The 20,649-nt window shown below is 36.2% G+C and overlaps 2 non-coding genes across 2 annotated transcripts; one reads left to right on the plus strand and one right to left on the minus strand.

Moving 5' to 3' along the window:
• The first annotated feature begins 3,334 nt into the window (after nucleotides 1–3,334).
• LOC126014649 (small nucleolar RNA SNORA22) lies at nucleotides 3,335–3,464 on the plus strand. The gene has a single exon (XR_007497656.1). It is a non-coding gene; the product is annotated as a small nucleolar RNA SNORA22 (small nucleolar RNA).
• Nucleotides 3,465–20,156: 16,692 nt separating this feature from the next.
• On the minus strand, nucleotides 20,157–20,263 carry LOC126014527 (U6 spliceosomal RNA). Its single transcript, XR_007497574.1, has one exon. It is a non-coding gene; the product is annotated as a U6 spliceosomal RNA (small nuclear RNA).
• Between the last annotated feature and the right edge of the window lie 386 nt (nucleotides 20,264–20,649).

A 20,649-nucleotide genomic window follows, 5' to 3' on the forward strand; every position in this document is an offset into this window, starting at 1 on the left:
ATGCAAGTATCCATATAGGTTGGGAGGATACAAATAACAAAACTAATAAGACAAAAACTTTAGAACGATATTATTTATCGATAATGTTAAATTCCATAAAATTTGCCTTACAATGTAGAGAAAATTAGATCCTGATAATGAATGACAAAGTCACAAACACTAATGTGAACATTGACCTTGCATTTCCTTGGAATAGTTTAAGTCAAGTGTGTATGTTGTTGTTTTTAATTTTAGGCATGATTCCAGGTTCTCATCGATTAGACGATTTCCTAATTTACTCTGATAAGATTCATGCTTAAAAATGATTGTTTGCATAAATATGTAGAACCAAACAAGGAAAGAACATCAAACACTAGCTTTTTTAGTTGATTATATGAGTCAGGAATAATGTGGGTGTACCTATTTAAGACCCTAGACCCACCCATTTCGGGGAGTGTTGGGGACTGTGACTTGTTTGAGGTTATTTTGCTATACTTTCTGCCTTAGTTCAGCCTTTCACCTAAAGGCTACGTGCAGTCTTGCTGTAAGTTCTTGGGCCAAAGAGAAAGGAATGTGCAGCTGCAAAGTATAATTAATCTTGTAGCCCGGAGGAGAGCAACACGGCCCGGTACCATTCCCAGAAATGAGGTCTTACTCCCTCAACTACATTCCGGAGTCAACAAGGCAGTTATTATGTGTATATGTTACATTGTCTGTACAAAATTATTTCTGTAAGAACATTGCCCCCACCTTATATCTGTTAAAAGTTTAGAAATGCAGCTAGAAGGTCACAAGATGTTTCCATGGATACTGCAAGAAGTATTGCCCACTTGCCTTATTTGGAATAATGAAGTAATTTTCATGCCAAAAGAATGATTGACATTGCCTTTTGCCTGCCTCCTTCACCTTCCCTATATAAAGAGGTGCTGGACCTCAATAAACGCCTTTGAACAGAGTTTATGTCTTGGGCCATTTATTATTAACCTCTCTCAGATTTTTTACAGGTGTGGTTGAACTTCTGCTCTACAAAATAAAGGTGTGGTTGTCCCAAAGCCTCCCCAGCCGATCCCCGCTGGCCGGGCCCCTCCGGGGGGCTTCAGGACCCCGCATTTTGGCGCCCAACGTGGGGCAGAAGACCACCACCACACTCGAACGTCTCTGGCCGGCGAATCCGGAGCTCTTTCATAAATCGCTGGGAAACCCCATCCGGGTAAGCGTAGAAACGAGTTAGCCTTGATCAAAAATTTAAACTGCAGTTTTTCCAGTCGTTCTGACCGCCGCCCCTGATTGGCTTTTGGGGCTTCACCCATAGGATCCGCTACCATGGGTGCCGCATTGAGTACTGAGCTTAAATTCATTCGAGATATACAGTCTGAATTGAAACGCAGACATATAGAGGTTACCAAAAAAGATATTTGTAATTTTTTAATGTTTGTTCATGATGTTTGCCAAAAATCTAGTGTTCCTGGGCTCCCTCTCGCTCTGACTCTGTCTCTCAGTTTCCTTCCTCTTCTGACCCTTCATCTTTACTTCTGCCACTGCACCCTCTGTGCAAAATCCTAAACAGCCCTTCACTTCCCTAGCTTCAGCTCCGTCCCTGTTCCACCAAAACCTTTACTCCCCTCACCACCCTCCCCTCCTTAGCCAGCAATTGCAACAATACAAAGCCTTTAATTGGAAAAGCCTCAAAGAGCCGTTTCAAGCCGTAACCTCCTATGGCCCCCAAGCCCCTTACACGCTCTCCTGCTTAGAATCTAATAGCTGAACTCTTTGTCTCTTGGGAAGTTAACTTTTTTTTTCATTGCAAAGCCCTTGCAGATAGGCAGGAATCCTGATCTCTAAGCTCTTATAGCTGGCCTCACCTCTTTTCATACCTTAAAGGTACAGCACACACTTTCCAGGTCCCAGCTTGCCAACATGGCTCTTGCTGCCCTCTGTGCCTGGAAGTCGCTCCCCAGAGCCGGCATTCCAGCAGCTCCCCCACACCGGCAACAAACTGTTGCTGCTTTCTCCCCCCCCCCCTTTTCTGACTTAAGCTCCCAACTCACCACAATTACATCCATGGTCTCTCACCTCTCTAACAAACTTGATAATGCTCTTGGCTCAAAAACCAGCGCTACCTTTCCTGTCTTTCTCCCTAATGGAGAAAGTCTTCCCCCGCCTGCTCAGCAGCCTCCACCGCGGAGAACGCTCAGTCCCTAACCATGGCAGATTCCCTCCTCTCACCGCTCCCCCTCTTAAAGCTATAGATATGAAACTACTTGGCCAAATTAAAAATCTTAAACAAATCTTAAGCCTTCAAAAACAGGCTGCTTCTCTTAATTCACAGGTTTCTGCCCTTCAGGCGTTCCCCCCCCCTCCTAAATCTATAGTTGTCTGTCCTCTGCCCACTGAATTCCACGGCCAAGCCCCCCCTCTTGAGAATTCAAAGAAACAAACTAATAAAAGTCAGGCTGAGTGCCATAAAACAGAAACTGCTGCAGTGCCTACAAAAAATTCTAAGGGCACAGTGAGCAGGATAATTACAAAGTATCATCTGCTAAGCCATAAAACCTTGCGATATCTACACTTTGCTGTTAAAACTTCTGAGCCTAATGTACCTTTTACTCAGTACATTTTGCTCAAACCAGCCCTCAGCCTCCTTCAGCCTCTTTCCTGCCAGCCTTGGGAAACAGCCAGCTCAGGCCCTGCCACTCCCACTTTAAGCCTTCCAATTCACCTTGAAATACCCAATCTTTGTTATTCAAAAAAAATCTGAAAAGTGGCATCTCTTGCATATTCTCAAATCAATTAATAAAACCATGATCCCCATGGTACTTTTGCAACCCAGACTCCCCTCTTCGGTTGCCATTCCCTCTAATTCCAATAAATTAGTAATTAATCTTAAAAGATTGCTTTTTTTTTCTCTATATCATTACACCCTGCTGACTGTAAAGAATTTGCCTCTAGCCTTCCTGCTGTTAACTGTGCTAGCCCCTCCCCGAGTTATCAGTGAAAGACTCTGGTTCACCTTGTTAGCCCTACACTTTGTCAGATATGTGTTATTAGGTTTAGTGCATTAAGTAGTGTAAAGTAATTATTAAAACATTAAAAAGCAACAGGAAAATAACAGCAATAAACTTTTTTTTCATGCCTCTCAGAAAATTTTACACTAAGGTCATAATTTTGTCACTTTACAGATAACAAAATATTGGTAAAAGAAAAACTTCTTTGTGTTTTAAAATCCAAACGAACACAAAAGTGTTAAATTTAAGTCTTATATTTCTATTAAAAGTTTTATTTTAATTTTTAAAGTATTTACAAAATTATGTGAAAAATAATGTAGTTAGCCTTTTTAAACAATATAGTTAATTTAATGCACAGTAAACACCTAAGTGTGCTTTATAGTACCCTTAGTTTTAACTTTGTGCTACAGCAATGGTTGTTCTTTATTTCTGCATTGAAAGAACTATTATTTTAAGTGCATTCAAAATATCAGCACATTATACAAATCTGTATATTTGTGTCGCAGTGAAAAAATAATATAAATGAAAAATATATTATATATAATTTTATAAGTAATATATAAAAGTAACTAAACTTTATAAGCAAATTAACTAGTATTAAATATAATTTTAGTCTTAAGTTCTAGGTGTGTAAATGCATCAGATGTCTTTAACTATATTTTATAATAATCTAAGCATTTAGTTAATTTGGTATATAATATTTTTTACAAATTATTCACTTAAAGTCTTCATAGTAAAAACAGTTGTTTGTTTTTTAAAATCAGTTTTTTATACCTTTAATAATCATAGTTCATGCTATTGTGTTTAATCATAAAAATTTTAACACTTTATTGCAGCTGTCTTACTGTTCTACTGCAAAACCAATTTAAAGAAAACCTATTCATTTACAGCAAATCATTTCATACTTCCAAGTAGAGACTCCTTCTACAGTGCTCATTAACCGTTTTACTTAATGTTTTAAACTTCAAATTAAAATTGTTTTAAAAATGTTTTGTGTTAAATCTAAACCTTAAAATTTATTTTCAGCAAAGTTCCACTCCATCTACATTAAGTACTTCTCAAAACTAAAAAAGTTTTTCTACAAAAATTTTTTTTTCTTCTCACAAACATGCTAGCTAAATATTTAAAAGCGCTTGTCAATTTTTTATAAATAAGTCTTAAATCAATCCTTTTGTCTGTTTATGTGTCTGTTGTGATGAATGAAAGTGGCCACAAGTGTAAAATGTTGTGTTTAGTGTTGTTTTGTTTTGTCTGTTTATTTGTTATCTCTACATTTTATAATAATACAATTTTTAAAGCCTTATCCATTTTTCAAATTTCAATTAATTTTTTCAACCTGGTTCAGTCTGGTCAGTTCACAGACTGGCATCTTACAATTAAAAATCATGTGTTAAAAATTATGTATTAAGCTAGCTTTGTCCTTCTAAGAACATGGCGGAGGGTGTGGGGGATGGCAAACCCCAGATTTCTCAATGGCCATCGGGGATAACTTTTCCCTGGAGAATTTCTGGACTTTGCAGTCACCTGGCTTTCCTGCTATGTGTAAGTTCAGGCCTATAGAATATGTATTTATGGCTAAAAAATAGCATCCAGCTTTAACATAATAACTAGAAGTTTAAGAAAAATCCTTTATATTCAGTTTAAAAAAATTTTTTTAATTAGCAATTGTTAATTATAAATTTTCTTTTATGCCAAAGTCTAACAGAAGTCAAATAACATTCCCGTGGTATTCAAAAATAACTCATGTAATGTAAATTGCTAATGTTTTCTGCCTGTAAACCCAAGCCAGAGGACTAAGTAAATTCTTAATTTTTATATAAAGTAACCATTTTGCCTCCTGCCAAGCTGTTTTCTTATAAACCTCCTGCTAGCCGCCATTCCTGCAAACCTGTTTCTAACTGACTCCACCTTTGACAATGCTGAATTAGACACTCTGCCTAGCTGCCTTGGATGCCCACCATTGCCACCAACAACCTCCATTGCAAACAAGTCACGGTCGTGGAACTTTGCTTGCTCAAACCATATATGTGCCCGCCTGTTCAACAATCAAACATTTGCAATCAAACCATTATTGTTAACAACTCTTCCATCTTCATTGAAGCCCCCAACTCCACTTATTTTGTTTGTTCCACTGGATTTTCCCCCCATATTGTTACTGAAATGTTTCTTGCTTATCATGATTGTTATGTTTTAGCTTTGTTAATGCCTAGAATAACCATCAAACCTGTTGGTCGGTTTCCACCTCGAACCTCATCCTGCAAATGGTCAATGCCTCTGCCCAGGCGCTCTCCAACACCAGCTATGAACACTGTTAAACCTGCAATTCACCGGTTTCGCCGTTTTATGAAAGCATCACAACGTTTAAATCTCCTATCTACACCAATGACTCTAAACTTCTTCTCTGGAAAGTTCAGCCTCAGCGTCATTAACTCACTGTTTGGCAAGTTGTGAGCTACGAACTCTGCCTTCTAGCCCATCCTCCTCCTCTCAAGTTATTTTAAATCTTATAAATGCCTCTGCTCTAGCCCTCACAGACCCAGATTATGAACGCTGTTAGCTTAGCTTCTCTCCTCAACCCCTACTCTTATCCTTCCGTCTTTCAACGACGTCGCGAGCCCTTTACAACTGTTACCCTTGCAGTCCTCCTTGCTGTTGGCGCCACTACTGGTGCTGGCATAGAAATTTACTCCCTTGTTTCCACTCAGTCCAATTTTCGCATTCTCACTCACGCTGTAAAACAAAACATTAATGAAATCAAACATAGCTTACAATTTCTCACTAATACTGTTAGTTCCCTTGCTGATGTAGTTCTTCAAAATCGTCGTGCTTTATATTTTGCCCTTATAAAGGAAGGGGGAGTCTGTGTGGCCCTTAAAGAACTATGCTGTGTATTTAAAGACAAAACTGGATTAGTTAGGGATAGTGTTCTACGTATTGGTAACGGTATGAAGGAGTTCCAGAAACGTTTTGACCAAGAACAAGGTTGGTAACAGGGTTGGTTTTTCTCTTCTCCTTGGATACATACATTACTGTCCACTATTTTGGGCCCTATTATTAGCCTCATGCTGCTCCTTTCCTTTGACCCATGGGCTTTCCGCAAACTTACTGCCCTTGTTAAAAACCAGGTAGATGAGACGGCAAAAACCTCTGTTCAAGTTCACTACCAACAGTTAACCCAACGTGACTCCTGTGAAAACTTGGCTTTTGTCACCAAGCCGCCCTTCCAGCCACTAAGTTTTCAGGAGATAGAGCGCATAGCTAACAAATGGAGCTCGCTCCGGTACTTGTGCTCTCGGCTGTGGAGATACCTACGACAGGATTAGCAAGGTCCCAGTTAGGACACGGCCCTAAAAGGCTACAACACATAATTCGAATCTCTGTGCACACCCACGGCGCTTGTAGCCACCTTTTAAATGTGGCTTTGGCCGTGTCCGACCTGGTCAAACCTTGTAGCCTAAGACACGGTTCTTCCACCCGCTCACAACTTTCCTTCTTTTATTAGAAGAGAAAGGGGGAGATGTTGGGGACTGTGACTTGTTTGAGGTTATTTTGCTATACTTTCTGCCTTAGTTCAGCCTTTCACCTAAAGGCTACGTGCAGTCTTGCTGTAAGTTCTTGGGCCAAAGAGAAAGGAATGTGCAGCTGCAAAGTATAATTAATCTTGTAGCCCGGAGGAGAGCAACACGGCCCGGTACCATTCCCAGAAATGAGGTCTTACTCCCTCAACTACATTCCGGAGTCAACAAGGCAGTTATTATGTGTATATGTTACATTGTCTGTACAAAATTATTTCTGTAAGAACATTGCCCCCACCTTATATCTGTTAAAAGTTTAGAAATGCAGCTAGAAGGTCACAAGATGTTTCCATGGATACTGCAAGAAGTATTGCCCACTTGCCTTATTTGGAATAATGAAGTAATTTTCATGCCAAAAGAATGATTGACATTGCCTTTTGCCTGCCTCCTTCACCTTCCCTATATAAAGAGGTGCTGGACCTCAATAAACGCCTTTGAACAGAGTTTATGTCTTGGGCCATTTATTATTAACCTCTCTCAGATTTTTTACAGGTGTGGTTGAACTTCTGCTCTACAAAATAAAGGTGCGGTTGTCCCAAAGCCTCCCCAGCCGATCCCCGCTGGCCGGGCCCCTCCGGGGGGCTTCAGGACCCCGCAGGGGAGGGGTCTTGGAAACCGGATAGTAGGTGTAACCTTACCTGCTAAACCCTCCCATTCCTGGGAGGGGTCGGGGAAAAGGTAAATAAGGCTTGGACCAAAAGAATTCGGCCCCTTTTGGCTTTTTGCCTTTGGCTCTTGGCCCTTTCTGCGCTGCTGGGCGCTCTGAGGAAGATGGCTGAAAGGAGTTTAAATGCAGGGCCAAGAATAACTAGTGCTTAAATGGTTATGAGATAGGCCACACACATGTGGTAAATAGGGCCTGAATCAAAATGATTCTTCCTAAAGCCTGCCTGTGAGTGAGTCTTGATTACGCCGATTACCTGGAATCCGCCAGCTGGATGGAAATGAAGCCACGTGGCTGGGGCCTAAGCACAAAGGCCTCCATCCATCGCCATCCAGCCCCATCGTTAATTATTTTATGTTACATCTGGCGCCTGAGATTCCAGGTGTTAAAAATCAACGTATCTTCCTTCTCTAGGTCTTTCAAAGCAGACCACTTGTGCTGTGAACTAAGTTCACATTTGTGTTTCTCCAATCTTTCTAAATTAGCACAAAGACATTCAAATTTTGAGCTCCACAGTTCTTTGTTTTTTAAATCCAGAAATTGCATTTCAAAGTTGTCAATGTTGATATTAAAGGGAGAACAATTTAATTCCCGTACAGTGGCATCTAGAGGTTTTTTTTTTTAACAAAGGCCAACGTCATTTTGCTGTTTCTGAAATCCTGAAACCTCTTGAGAAAAACTTCCCTCATATTTAAAAGTGCTGTTTTAAAATAGGTAATATCAATACCAGAATTATTTTCTTGGCGATGTTTCAACAGGCTTGGAAGGTTAATCAAAGTTTCTCTGTCAAAATCTTGAGCAAAAACAGATAATTTGTTTTCAAATGAAATAACTTCTAACATCAAAAAAAATTGTGTTTCCTTTCCCCTGTAGTTTATAATTAAGCTGATTTAGATGTGAAGTAACATTCACCATGAAATACAGTTTTTGAATCCACTGATTGTTAATTCTGGATAGTGAACACACTTCTCGAGGAAAAATGCTTTGATTTCTGATAATAAGTAAGCAAAACATTTCAAAACGTTTCCTCTTGATAACCAAAATGTGCTGAAAATTTGAAACCCTACAATATGGAGATGAAACAGGTAAAAGAGAAAAACCTTTTAACAATCTTTAAAAGCAAGGACAGTGTTCCAGAGAAAAGTAGTGATTTTACTGAAAGGAAAAAAATCTATTGACACTTTAGTGTGTGCTGCAAGAAACCAAATTAAAATACACACAAAAACAAAAACGGCACTTTGTTAAAGGCATATGATATATCATAAAGGAATTATGATAGAGTGCCTGAAACATTTTAAAAATAATTTTTTTATTTAAGCATATTTGTTACAAAATTATTCATACTTGAGTTTCAATCATAGAATGTACACCACCCTTCACCAGTGCACTTTTCCCACTACCAATGTCCCTTCCTTCCCCTTCACCCTCCTCTGCCTATGTCAGGGGCAGGCATTTTGCTTTTTTCTCCCTATTTCTCTTTTCCTTTATTACATTGAGGTTTGCAAAATTTCCTTTATGACACCGTGTTTTGCAATATTGTTATTTAAAGGATACCATGCATGTCACTTATCCATTTTCAGCATCCAGTTCTTGTTCAGAGTGATATGTTCCAACTATCAAATGTCATAATGTACCTTTCTCTATTCTAACTGAACTCACTACATTTTATGGAACGCTTCCTATCATGGACTAGTCCTCCTGTCCCTCATCCCTATTTTCTCTAGATATTATTACCATATTGCCATTTATTATTCTTATATGCCACAAATGATTATTCTGATCTACACCTCTCCATCTGACTCATTTCACTTAGAGTAATAATCTAATGTGTTGATGTATGTACAGATGATGCACTGTGCATGGCTCAGTGTTTTTGTGTAGTCACAAGAAACAGAAGTTGCACACCCGTACATTGTATCCACTCATTGCATGATAGACTTGATTCAAAAAAACTTCCTGCTGAACTAAACTCTGTGACAGATGACACAGTAAAGATAATTTGTGAAATTCACAATTGTGATCAAATCCAGGCAATTCACCACCCTGGGTGACAGTATCTTCTCCATAAAGAAGTGAAGTGGCTGTTCAGGGGAAGGATGCTCTCTCGCCTTGTTGGCAAGAGGGAAGTAGTGAAGATCCTGTGAGAGCAAAACTCTGACTTTGTACAGCCCCAGTTAGACAAGGAATGGGTAGCTAAGCTTGTGTATTTGGCAGACATTGTTCATTTTCTCTACGAATTTAATATTCCTCTGAAAGGGGAGTTTCACAAGTAGTTTTTACAGTGAGACTTAAGATGGATGTGTTCAAAAAAGAATCTGATTCTGGGATAGCTGTGTCTGAGAAGGAGATATTGAAATGTTTCCACTCTTGTAAAAAATTGCTGATTGGCACTTATATTATGTAGAGAGTCATAATCAATATGAAAAAACAGCATTTAAGGGCATTAGCTCACAACTTTAATCATGAGTACTCTGAACATGAGAATCCACAGAAAAGAAAACTCTGGGTTGAGAATCCCTTCATGGAAGATGCCCACTCTTGTGCAAAATAAAATATGTGCTTTAAGATAACTCCAGGCACTGTATTTGTAAACCCCACCCAACCTGGTCTGAAGAAGCAGGGTAGCAGGAAAGAAATAATAAATCAATCTAGCCAGAAAAGGATGATCATAGATTCCATGGCCTTTTACCTTGTACTCTCTGCCTCCAGCCCAAAATGCTAGAACACCTCTTTCTTTATTAAAAACCAATTCCCAATACCAGGAGCTTCAGGTCAAGAGAGAGAGACAAAAGTACATTTCAGTGGTCTTTTACATATCAAAGGAAGAGGTTTAAGGAAGGATGACTTTGGGGAACACCTTTGTTTAGGGTTGAAACTGGGTATCATCTTACACTCTTGGAGCTGGCAGCCGGGGCTGCACACAGGGCACGCACTGACAGAGGCTAGGAGCAGAGTCCTGACTCCTGGAAGGGCCACCCAGCACACAGAAGAGCCAAATTAAAAGTGTAAAAAGCCACTTGTGGCTCGCGAGCTGCAGGTTGCTGACCACTGTTCTAGGTGAAACTTCCATTTCATTCAGTCTTGTCACAATATCCCACCACTGTCTTCTGACCTTGAGAGTTTCTTGTGACATGTCTGCTGTAAATCTTAAGGATGTTTCTTTGAATGTATTTTCCCTTTTTGATCTTGCTGCTTTCAGTGTTCTATCCTTGTATGTGGGATTCATCATTGCGACTAGGATGTGTCTTGGAGTGCTTTTCCTTGGTTCTCTTTTAGCTGGTACATTTTTGGGCATGCAGGATTTGATTGCATGCAGTCTTGAAAGTTCTCTGTGATGATGTCTTTGACTGTTGATTTATTTTGGGGATCTCCTTCTTGGGCCTTTGGGACTCCAATGATTCTTATGCTGTTTCTGCTGAGTCTATTAAAGACTCCTATTTTCATCTGTTCACATTCCTTATGTACTTTTTCCATTGTCTAATGGTTTGACTTAAGGCTCTTTTCCAATCTCTTTTGCTGTATGTAGTTGTTCTGCATTTCATCTTCCAATTCACTATTCTGTCCTCGGCTACTGTTACCCTATTAGAGAGGCTTTCCATAGAGTTTTTCAATTCAGCAACCGTGTTTTCAGCTTTATTATTTCAGTTTGGAGTTTTCTGATTTCTGACTTTGTGTTCTCTTCAGCTAGAGCTATGTTTTCTTATATTTCCATGAGGATTTTCCATATTTCTATTCTAAACTTTTTATCTGAGAGATTAACCAGATGGTTGGTATTTTTTGGGGTCATCAAAGCTATCAATTTAATTCTCTGTTCATGGTGTTTGCCTGCGAGGTTTCCCATTGTCACGATTGTAGTGTGACTTTTTTTCTGCGTGTTATGGTGGGGTTCATTATGTAGAAAGATCATACGGCCATGAAGTGAAGTGAAATGGAGTGGCTGTGCTCTTCTGGAGCCTCTAGGAGACAGTTTTTGCAGGGCCCTTCCTGGCCCTCTCAGGAGAGCTGCAGGAGACAGAAGAGAAGAGAAACACACAAAGCCAACAGGTCCTCTCTGTTTCTCCCAGTCGCCAATCTTACAGCAGGGCAACTCTTGCAACACATTTTTTTTTACACAATTTGTATCACCAAGCTAAAATAACTATGCATTTATTATATGCAGGCTTGAAAAGCTAAAAGTATAGCTCTAGAGGTGAACATAGGTGAGAGATATTCACATAAGGAATCATTATAAGGTAAAAGATATAAAAGAAAGTTTTTTTGGACTGCAATATACAAAATAGGACCTGAAGTAAAGTTAAAGGATACAAACACTGGAGGTAACATATATTTGTGCTTCAGAGTTTGGACTGAAAATAATATAAGCTCCTTTCAAATTGACTCCAGCAATTTTCATGACTGTTAAATTCACTTGTAAATTGAAATGAGAATCATTTTAACTTGGGGTGATTATTTGGAAAGCTATTTTAAGTAATTCATTTAGTAAAATATGTATAAGTTTTAATATAGTAAGTGCCCATTTAGTGTATATTGAATAGAAAATGAAAACTACTATTACTTTTCTCACTTGGGGACCCAATTTTGCTACCAGCTAAAATAATTTTTGAGAGAGATATGATTTCTACACCATGAACATAAAAGTCATCTATTGTAAACACCTAATCTAAATGATAATGAACAAAATTTCTAAGTATCACCTTAACTTGACTATGACTGAAAAATAATCTTTCCCAGGTTACATATAAATATTTGGAAGATGCAGTTCACCATAATGGACAATATCAAGAACTAATGTCTAATAAGTCATCCTAAGTCATAATTAAATTCGTAAGAGTCATAGAAAATGAGACTAATATATTATGCCATTTTTTTCTAAATAATGTCAGTGAATTTTTCTCACTTACCAAGATTCAAAAATAAATAAAATTTTAACTTTAATTCAGGCCAAATAGCTCCTCGAAGGTGGAAGGACCTCTCAAATAAATATAAATGCTTGCAATAAGTACTTATATATCTCATACATTCTTAAATATCTAAACTTAATATCTTTATTTTCAGTAATTATATATCCAATGTGTTTTAAAGAAATATTACCCACACTGTAATTCCATGTTTCACAAATAAACCTAATTTATGTTGTTGGATTTGTTTTTGGGATCACAGTCAGAGTACTCAGGCCTTACTCCAGGTCTTTCTTCAGATATTACTCCTAGTAAAATGGGGGATAGTATCATGTGCCAGGGATCAATCCCAGATCTGTTCCATGCAAGACAAATTTCCTATTCACTGCATTATGGCTCTTACCCCCAAAAATAACACTTACATTTTGCTTAATATATAACTATCATTAAAAAAATTAAGATATTTAATGTAGATGTGGCAAAGAACACTGTAGTAATACTCAGGTAATTGACATTTCAGAAATAATCTACTTTATTTTTTGTTTTTGTTTGGTGGGTGGGGGCACACCCGTTTGATGCTCAGGGGTTACTCCTGGCTAAGCGCTCAGAAATTGCCCCTGGCTTGGGGGACTATATGGGACTTCTGGTGGATCCAACCACGGTCCTTCCTTGGCTAGCACTTGCAAGGCAGACACACACCTTACCTCTAACACCACTTCGCCGGCCCGCAGAAATACTCTACTTTGAGCATAATGTTTCTTTCTTCATTCTGTAAAATAAACTACACATAACAGTTTTACATTTAACAAAAAAAAAAAAAATAAGTTACAAAATTTAGCTTGAAAATTTTCTAGTTGGGGTCCTCATGCTTTCTTTCTGTTAAACTGATTACTTTTATCAAACATACCTTAATGCCTCAACAGAATTTTAATTTCAAATATCATTACTAACTTATGAAAATATATACAAGTAGATTTTACTCTTTATATACCTACAAACAACCAAGATTTCATGGACTAGAAATATGAAATTTCCTGTTATACACTGATGTATAAATATTATATATATAAAAAGAATAGAATTAGGAATCCAGAAATAGATTTCTATATGTATGGGTGACTAGTTTTCAAAATAATTCAATTGGAAAAAAATGTTTTCAGAAACTTCCTGGAGAAACTAAATATTCATATAAATAAAGTTGAGCAGTTAAACCCTCCTTGAAACACATATAAAAATTAACACATAATATATTAAAAAAGAGTAAAGTATGTTTGTGTGTAAGAATATTTTTCACATTCTGGGGACAGACTTTATATATTGATGCTATTATTTTAACTTTTTTTCATGAAACATTTGTATTTTAATGTAATATCTCAAAAAGAAAGTCTAATCTAGATTATGAAACATTTCACCTCTCTTCCAAGAGGATTATAGATTTTTTTCCTCTGGATACACTAAGTATCTCAGTGCTTACTGCTGGATCTGTACTTAGGCTTCATTTCTAGGAGTATTCTTTTTTTTTTTTTTTTTTTTTTTGGTTTTTGGGCCACACCCGGTAACGCTCAGGGGTTACTCCTGGCTATGTGCTCAGAAGTTGCTCCTGGCTTGGGAGACCATATGGGACACCGGGGGATCGAACCACGGTCCGTCCAAGGCTAGCGCAGGCAAGGCAGGTACCTTACCTTTAGCGCCACCGCCCGGCCCCTCTAGGAGTATTCTTATGGGGAACCCTATGGGGTGATAAGAGATCAAGCACAGGTCAGCTGACAGCAAGACAACTGACTAACCCCTTTATTATCTCACTGATCCCAAGAGGTTTATAGTTTTGACTCTTACAATTAAGTTTGGGTATTTATTTTGTTAGTTTTTGTACATAAAAGGCTTTCAATGGTACTAACTCTTCTCTGAATATTTGCTAAAACTCAACCATACCTGTTTGGTCCTGGACTTTTATTCTTGGGAGTTTCTTAATTACTCTTTCAATTATCTTACTTGTGATTGACATTTTTAGGCTTTTTACTTCCTCTTCCTTTAGTTTTGGTAGATTTGTTTTTTCAGAAATCTGTCCATTTCTTCTAGGTAATTAATGGGGTACAGTCGTTATAACAAGCTCTCATGATGTTTTAGATTTCTTTGGGTTTTGCTGCAATCTCTCCCCTTTCTGATCTGACTTACTTGAGCATTTCCCCTTTTGTTTGTTGTGAGTCTTGCCAACAGTTTGTATATCTTGTTTATACTTTTAAAAAAATCAGGTTTTGATTTTATCATTTCCTTTTTTGGGGGGAGGGGTCACACCTGGCAGCACTTAGGGGTTACTTCTGGCTCTATTCTCAGAAATCACATCTGGCAGGCTTGGGAGACCATCTGGGATGCTGGGATTCAAACCATTGTCCTTCTGCATGCAAGCAAACACCCCACCTTCATGCAATCTCTCTGGCCCAAGACTTTATCAATTCTTTGTATTGTTTTTATTATTTCTTTATTGTTGATTTTTCTTTTCTTCTGCATGTGTTTTGGTTCCTTTACTTAGACTCTTCCCAAATATTGAAGAGATGGGAATCCTCCCTAGTACAGTTTGTGAAGTTAACATTATATTCATTTCCAAAACTGACAGAGATACTATCAAAAAAGAAAACAACAGACCAATATTACTAATGAACATTGATGCAAAAAATCCTTTGAAAATCATAGCAAACCAAATGCAACAACACATCAGAAAGGTTATACATTATGCTGAGTTAAATTAGTCAGAGGGAAAGAGAGAGACACAGAATAATCTCACTCATCTATGGGATCTAAGAAAAATTAAAGACATTGAAATAATTCCCAGAGTAGAGGGCCAGAAGGACCGGCTAGAGATATGAAGCTCACCACAAAGAGTGGTGAGTGCAGTTTGGGAAATATCTACGCTGAGAACTATCATAACAATATCAGTGAGTAAAGGATGTAGAAAGCCTGTTTTGAATACAGGTGGAGGGTGGGAGAGAGAAGAGATGGGGGCATTGGTGATGGGAAGATTGCACGGATGAAGGGAGGTATTCTTATTATGACTAAAACCCAACTACAATTATGTTTGTAATCACGAATTATGTTTGTAATCAAGAAATTATTTAATTAAAAATTAAAGCTAAAAATGATTATACAACATAACCAAGTGGGACTTGTCCCAAGGATGCAAGAATGGTTCAATATATGCAAACTAAGCAATATTATACACCACAGCAGTAAACGGAAAAATAAAATTCACATGATTAGATCAATCAAGCAGAAAAAAACATTTGGCAAAACCTAACATCCATTCATGATTACAACCCTTAGCAACATAGGAGTGCAAGGAACCTTCTTCAAGATAGAAGCAGTAATGTCTATAAATCTGATAGATCTTATTTTTAATATATATATTTTTATTTAAACAACTTGATTACATACATGATTGTGTTTAGGAAACCTGATAGATATTATTCTTAATGGCAAAATCTGAAAGCATTTCCACTAAGGTCAGTACCAAGCAAGGATTTCACTGTCACCACGCTTATTCAAAATAGTATTGAAAGTCCTAGCAATAACAATCAAACAAGAGAAGGAAATAAAAAGAATTCAAATTGAAAATGAGTTAAGTCAATTTATCTCTATTTGCAGATGATATGATAATATACATTAAAGACCCTGAGGAGTCCACCAGAAAAATTTCCTTGAAACAATAAAACAATACAGCAAAGTGGCTGCCTACAAATTCAATACAGAAAAGACAGTTGCTTTCCTTTATACAAATAACAACTCAAAGGAAAAGGAGATCAAAGTGTCTATCCCATTTAAAATAGGGTCCAAAACATTAAGTACCTAGAAATTAACCTAATAAGAGAGGTGATAAACCTATATGAAGGAAACTTCAAAACACTTCAGAAATAAATTGAAGAAGACCTAAAGAAAAGGAAGAACATTCCATACTCATGGATTGGAAGAATACATATCATCAAAATGACCATCTTACCTAAAGTACTATATAGATTCAATTCAATCCCTATTCAAATTCAGGCAAATTTCTTCAAAGACTTAGAACAATAAATTATAAAGTTTGTGTGGAACCATAAAAGACCTAGGATACCCAAATCCATATTTAAAAAAAAAACAAACAAGAAATTGAGCTGCATTTTATTACCTAATTTAAAGCTCTACTACAAAGCCATAGTGATCAAAAGAGCATATATAGTTCGAAGAAAAACTTTCAGACCAATGGGTCATTTTAGAATATACAGTGACAAACACTCAAGAAAAAAAAGCAACTACTTTTGACAAATAAGCCAAGAACTTGAAATATAATAAAGACAGTCTCTTTAACAAATGATGTTGGAACAATTTGATAACCATGTGTAAAAAATTAAATATTGATATATATCTCACACCTTACACAAAAGTCAATTTAAAGTAAATTAAAGACCTTGAAAGTAGACTCAAATTTATAAAATTTATTGAGGAAAATATAGAAAGAACACTCCAACATGTAGACCTCAAAAACTTTGATAATAGAATGCCAATTATATAATGCCAATTTGGTGCCATAGCATCAAATCTGAGTAAATGAGACTACATTAAACTAAAATGTTATTGTATGGCAAAAGAAAATGGGTTAAAATTAGAAGATTGCTAGCTGAATGGGAGAAAAATTTTGCACTCAGCACACCAGATCAACTTATATATCTAGGAAAAAAGCTTTTATGTCTAGATTATACAAAGTACTCACATAGTTTAATTCCACAAAACCTAATATCCCCATCAAAAATTGGGAAGAGGAAATGATAAACAGTTCTTTAAGGAAGACTAACAGCTAACAGACATATGAAGAAATACTCATCATCACTGATCATTAGGCAAATAAAATCAAGACAACAATGTGATATTTTATACTAGTAAGGATGGCACTTATCAAAAATAATGGGAACAATCTGTTGGTGGGAACGTGGTGAGAAAGGAAGTCTTATCCACTTTTGGTGTGAATACTACCTGATCCACTCCCTATGGTAAACAGAATAGAGGGTTATCAATAAACTTAATATTAAACTGTCATATAACCTGACAATCTTTTTTTTTATTTATCTATCCCAGGACTTATTCATCCAAAAATATGCACACACATTCTATTCATTACAGCATTCAGTACAATAGCCAAGTCTTGGAATCAACCTTTATGTCCAAAAATAGGTAAGTAGATCATAAAGATGTAGTACATATATATGATGTAAAACTACATATCTGTAAGGAATGATGCAATTATGCAATTTTAAGCAATATGGATGGAACTAGAAAATATTATGTTAAATGAAGTAAGTCAAAAGAAGAACAATAAATACAGAATGATATCCCTTATATATAGTATTTGGAATGACTTCATGAAGTAATGTAATGGTCAAAATGGGCGATGTCTCAAATTGGACCCAAATATTACAAGGAGAATGAAAAAACTTACTGGAAGAAGAAAAACACAACTATGAAAGGATGGGTCCAGGGCCAAGTGTCTTAGGAGTATTGGTAGTGTTAAAAAGGACAGAACTAAATATTTAAGCCAAAGTCAACAACAATGGAATCAAGAGACCCAAACTTTAATAATCTAACTTAGAAATAGACCTTTTATACTGATAGGCTGGGGAGGGACAGAGTGGTGGTATGGGATGTACTTGGGAAAAATTGGTGGATAGAAGTAGACACTCACTGTATTGGACCTGATTATTTTCATTTCTGAAACCCAACTAGGAAGCATTTTGCAAACTATGATGGTTTCAATAAAATATAAAAAAATTGGTGCAGACTTTAGACATAAAAAAGCTTTCAATTTTTATTATAGTTTTATTTTTGTTAGCTTGGTTTTAGAAAGATTGTTCAGGCTTATTCTAGCAATGTTCAGTGTTCACTCCTAGCCTTGTCCAAGGTGACCCCCTGGTCTACTGTGTGTAAGCATGAGCTTTACTTGCTTTGAATCTGTTGTCTCTATATGTGTTTATGTTTATGAACAGTTTATGGACTTATTGACTGTTAATCTTTTTCTTTGAACATATTAAGCCTGCTATCCCATTACACTTGTCACTTGATTTATGAAAAGAAATTATTAAACTAATTCAGGATACCTTGTAAATCAATTCTTCTTTGATGCTTCCAGAATATCTCCACAATTTTTTGTTCTTCAAATGTAGATGTGATTTGTATAAAAATTAATATTTTAATTCATATTATTTTAAGCTCATTGAGCATTCTAAATACATTAATAAAGTTTTCATCTAATTTTAAAAGTGTTAAACATTATTCTTTAATATACTTTTTTATTCTTTATGCTATCTGCTCTCTGGGGTTCCTAATTTTTTAATTTTTTTATTCAAACACCATGATTACAAACATGACTGTAGTTGGGTTTCAGTCACAAAAAGAACACCTCCTTCTCTGGTGCAACATTTCCACCACCAATGCACCCCAAATCCCTCCACCCACAGCTCTGGGTTTCCTATTAAGTACATCTTTGTATGCTTGAATGTGCACAGGTCTTTCATCCTCCACTCATTTTCTTTCCTTCCTTTTTTGTTCTGTGACTCAGACCACATAACTTCAAATTCAGAAAATCTATACCAACTTACTCAAACATATTTCTTCCATTCACTAAATAATTTGTTTTATTTACTGTCATTTTTATTTTAAATTTGTATTAGATATTTTTAATTATTTTTGTATTTGTTGACTTTGGCTATTTTGTAAGAAAGCATTTATATTATTTCCTTGTATTTTATAAACCTAGTTTTCTTTACTTTTTAAACCATTTTGAGTAGCTAGTGTAAAGTGTTTATTTAATACAGTATCTGGGCTTCCATAGAGACAATATCTATTAATTGCTCATTTTCTATGTTCAAGCTGTACTTTGTTTTTATTTCAGTATCATAAAGTTGCTTGCATATCAGATATTTAGAATAACATAATTTGAATTAGAAAAAACAAAATTATATAATTTATATGGATGAATGTAGAGGATATTTTGCTGAGTGAAGTCATTCACAAGGACATGGATAAAGAATTATCTCTCTGATATATAGGTCTTAAAGATACACAGCAAGGTAGCACCAAAGATCTAAAGGCAATATACTGGGAAAACTAATACACTCAATTGAGTAGATCACAGTACTGCAAGCAATAGAGGAAAAAATATTTTAACTTGAAAATAACTTAAATAATGTAAAACCTCTGAATGTCAGGCTTTCTTTTCTTCCCAGAGTTTGTAGTGTTTGTTTATAGTTATATTGTTTTCATTATTTGTGTGATCTTTTTACTAACGCTATATGCCTATATTTTCTTATTTGGCATATGAAATGTACCAGATATATGCTGTTATTTTAGTGGTTTCTAATGAATAAACAGATTTTATGTTTTGTTTGTGTACCACTCCCAGTAATGCTCAGGACTTATTTCTGGTTCTGTGCTATGGAAATAACCTTATATTCCTGACAGGGCTCAGGGGGAACTTCTATGATGCCAGAGACTGAATCTACGTCAATTTCAAACAGTATAAGGGCCCTACCCACACTTTATCTCTCCAGCCCTAAAAATATATATTTCTTTAAACTGGAATTTGAAGAAATAGGAACTCTGATTTTTGCTTAAAGCTCTATATGCATTTTGGGGCACACTATCACACTTAGCCAGCAAGTAAATAATTTAACTTTTGTTCTTAATACATGTTTGCATAGAATCTCAGTGTCATCAGTAAACAAAAACTTAAGACATGCATATATATTTCCTTAGCAGTCAAATGATTCTGGAAAATATTGTAGTCCTACATAGTAGCTTGATTTTTAAATTTCCACGAACATATTGGAACTTTTCAAAATGTTTGTTGATGTCTCGATCTCTAGTATTTTTTTCCTATAAGTATATTATTAATCTTTTGACTATCTCAAATCCATTACATTTAAGAGCCTCAGTGTTAAAAAAATCTTCTAAGCACTTTTTACTAACTCTCAAAGGAAAGTCTTTTATTGGTTAAATTGTAAGAATTGCAACTGATGGTTCTCAAGAAGTCAAAATAATGAAAATTTTCTTTGTGCAGGGGCCATGCTAATTTTCTCTGTATCGTTCCAATTTTAGTATATGTGCTGCCAAAGCGAGCACAATAATGACAATTTTCTGAGCATATCACATTGAAAAATCTCCAGCAGCTTTCTTTTCCTTTTTATTTTTTGGTGAGGTTGCTTGTTTTTATTATAATAGTGATGATGATGATGGTCATTTAATTTTCAATGCTATTGTGTTTATAGAAAAGAGGCCTGGAATAGAACAAGTCAAAACAAAATAAAACATTTTTCTTGAATCAGAATCCCAGATTGTATTTTATTAATTGCCAAAGTCCTGAAAAAGTTTGATTTTAATAAATCTTGTCATTATTTTCATTGCTTTTATAAAGGAAAACTCTTTGATAAACTAAGCTCTTTAGTATCATGCTGACCTTCTTTGTTTATAAATGTGGGCTTGGTACTTTATTGAGTCTTCCTTTCACT

This window comes from Suncus etruscus, chromosome 7, assembly GCF_024139225.1.
Source record: "Suncus etruscus isolate mSunEtr1 chromosome 7, mSunEtr1.pri.cur, whole genome shotgun sequence".
Taxonomy (NCBI): Eukaryota; Metazoa; Chordata; class Mammalia; order Eulipotyphla; family Soricidae; genus Suncus; species Suncus etruscus.